General features: G+C 51.8%; 1 pseudogene; it reads right to left on the bottom strand.

Annotated features, from left to right (window-relative positions):
- Window positions 1-1,231: 1,231 nt before the first annotated feature.
- LOC118580773 lies at window positions 1,232-2,251 on the bottom strand (annotated as a pseudogene).
- Between the last annotated feature and the right edge of the window lie 822 nt (window positions 2,252-3,073).

Here is a 3,073-nt window from a genome sequence, read left to right as displayed (position 1 = left end):
CCTGGTCTGTAAAGCCATGGTGCTCTCTCATATGCAGTCCTGGAGTTGTTCTCTAGGTTCCCCATACCCAGAATCCCCTTCTGAGTCACACCTGAGTACTCGGGGGGACAGAGGATGATGCAGAGCAACGGATTGTCCCAAAGGAAAAAAGTCTTGATTCCTCTTCCAACTATTATGGAGAGATGCTGCATGGTCTCAGCATCCCTGCCTCATGTGGGCTGTCACAAGGGACCACATTGAGCATACAGCTGGAACCTTAGCTCAGGGGAGTGCAGACCCCTCGAGTGGATACTGGTGGACTTTGGGTTATGGAGAAGGTCTCCCAGAAGCCGAAGAGGCTGTTCTAGGTGAGGATGGACAGAAACTATACTGTGGTGACCATCAAGGCCGGGGTCAGTGAGAGCCACGTAGCAAGAGAGAGTGAGGCATATAATCCCAGCGATTCAGTCACCTGTGTCTGGGATGACATGGCAAGGGGCTTTGTGTAGTTAAAATTGGCCCAAGTTTGTTGGCATACCAGGGCAAGGCTTGGCTTGGTTGACCCCTCTGGAGTTAAGCTGTATCAGAGGTTGTGTCACAATGAAACAGGACCCCCAATAGTGTCCAAGTGTCACAAATTACTGGCTCAGGGGTGCTTGGAGCTCTGTTGGGAGACAGCAAGATACCCCACATCACTAATAATACCCACTGTTACAGATGAACTAGCTGAAAAAGAGGGACAGCCATACATGTATGAGCATGTGAGATGGCCCACGACAAGAGCCATAACAAGCCTGGCCACCGTGAAGTGTCAGCTATATCCACTTCTCCCCCAAAGAATCAGTCCTCACTCTATTCTAGTAGACTTCCTTCTCTCAGTTCCACACCCAGCTTCCAAGTCTGAGCTTGTAAGCACAAAAATACATTTGTCCCCAAGTCTGGCATGTTCTGCAGGTAACACCTGCAGTGCTTGGAAAAGCCTGCTTGTTTCTGCTTTGCCTTACCTTTGGCTGCTCTGCCAAGCTCTTGAGCCTTGCACAGCTAGCCTGCTGGGACAGGACAGCACACAGATATTTGGCACTTCAGGCAACCTAGGTGCTCCCACATGTGTCTTGAAGCTAGATGAGCTGCCCTCTCCAGCAGGAACTTCTGGTCCACAAACTCAAAAGTGAAATACATGCAGTAGTATTTTGCATTGTTCCTAATGCAACAGTAATATGGGGCTCAGTAAATAAATCACAAGCAGCCCAGAAACCCAGAGTGTAGCAGAGGCCCCAACCCCCACCTCAGCCATCACATGCATTAGAATCTGGTCTGCACCAGCAAGGAGCTTTTATTGTTCATCACACTGACATGACAAGGTTCACTAGTTCCTCTAGAGAGCAGGCCTGCTTGCTGCACAGGAGCATAGGTCCCAGCCCCACTTCCTAGGCAGAAGGGAGGGAATACTTTAATTGAATTATAGGAATATCCACTAACCTCCAGAACATACTCATGAAATACTGGCCTGTCCTCCAGAAACCCATGCTCAGGTAGAGGGTTGCAGCACTTTGCTGCACGTTACTGGTGTCAAGGACAAGGTCACTGTAGCCCTGGTCCCATTGCAAACTGGAGGACAGTTCTGACCAGGGCTTTTGCTATCCCCTGTCCTCGGATGCTGTGAGGGCACAGACAGGTGAAGGAGCTCCAGCTGCTTCCTCCCTAACGGGGATCCTTGACTGGCCGACAACCCACTATGCCCACCACCTGACCACCGGACTCAGCCACCCAGAAGCAGGAGCCACGTGCACTCAGGTAGGACTTGGTGATGTCAGCCATGTCTGTGTGCAAACACTTGGCCACATATTCTTTCCAAGACTGTCTGGCCAGGAGCTGCAGGAGTAGGAGCAGAGAGAAGATGCACATAAGAGCCAGCAGCCAGGAGCCAGACACCAGGACCATGGCAAGAGGCACCCCAAGTAAAAGCAGGAGGGTTCGGGGCAGCATCAGCACATGGCGGAAGGTGCGGGGGATGTGCTCCTCCATGCCCCTTGTGAACACATCCAGGACACTTTTATGGTCACTGTCCTGGTACTGGCGGATGTGATAAGGAGCCATGGGAGACTTCTTTCTGGGTCTCAAGTCTCAGCATCCAGGAGAGACAGCTATACCTGCCTGCACGCCTTCCCTGAGCCCTGCAGAAGAGAGAAGCCGTGTGAGTCACCTGACCTTCCCTCCCAACCTCCCAGGACCCATGTAGGCCCTGTTCAAGGGTGTGTGTTTCTGCTGTCTCCAGAGAAGAAGCAGACACTAATAGTGGGAGAATGTCTGTCCAGCAACACCTGACTACATCCCTCTTCACCCTACTAGAAGCCTTCTGCATCTCTGGGTACATAAACCCAGCATAGTGCTGCAGATGGACCCCATGTACCCATGTGTTCACTGTCTGTGGACTATACATTGCAGGCATTCTATGTTTCCAAGTGTGTATTCCTGAAGGTCTCCTTCCCAGGATTATAAAAGTTCCCATTACAGTTGGTAAAACAAACAAAACCACCCTTCACTACAAAGCCCTCATCCTGGAACCCCTAGGTAGGTTCTAGGACTCCAGGCCCATGCTGAGACCCTCCTCATAGTGCTGCCCTTACCTGCTACTACACAGCCAAGAGTGCCCAGAATGGCATCAGCCTCTGGTGGCATGCAGAAGATAGTCTAGGTTAGCCTAACAACTGTGAGCAGACCTCAGCTGGTGCCTCATTGGCCGGCTCCTGGATATTTGTTAATCATAAAGCCCAGGGTCACACCAATGACAGCAGGGAGGACACCTCCACTCACCTTCTGAATTCTGGGTTAATAATTTGTAGAGCAAAGTAGGATGCGGATGCCCAACAGTTCCCACCCTCGTGGAAGGCCTGCCACCCTGCTTGCTACCCTCTTCAGGCTGCAGCATCTCTCTGCCCTCTCTGGGGGCCAGCCTTGTCCTGCACATAACTGCCTGGAGCAGCCCCCACACACTGGGCTCACAGCAACAAGGTCCTTATAGCTGTGCTTTTCTCTGTCCGTGCTGTGCCTGGTCCTGATAAAATGAATCCTAGGGCTCCCCACATTGCCCTCC

This window comes from Onychomys torridus, chromosome 3 (genome assembly GCF_903995425.1).
Source record: "Onychomys torridus chromosome 3, mOncTor1.1, whole genome shotgun sequence".
Classification (NCBI taxonomy): domain Eukaryota; kingdom Metazoa; phylum Chordata; class Mammalia; order Rodentia; family Cricetidae; genus Onychomys; species Onychomys torridus.
The sequence above is the reverse complement of the archived record's forward strand: the minus strand, read 5'-3'. Positions and strand labels throughout refer to the sequence as shown.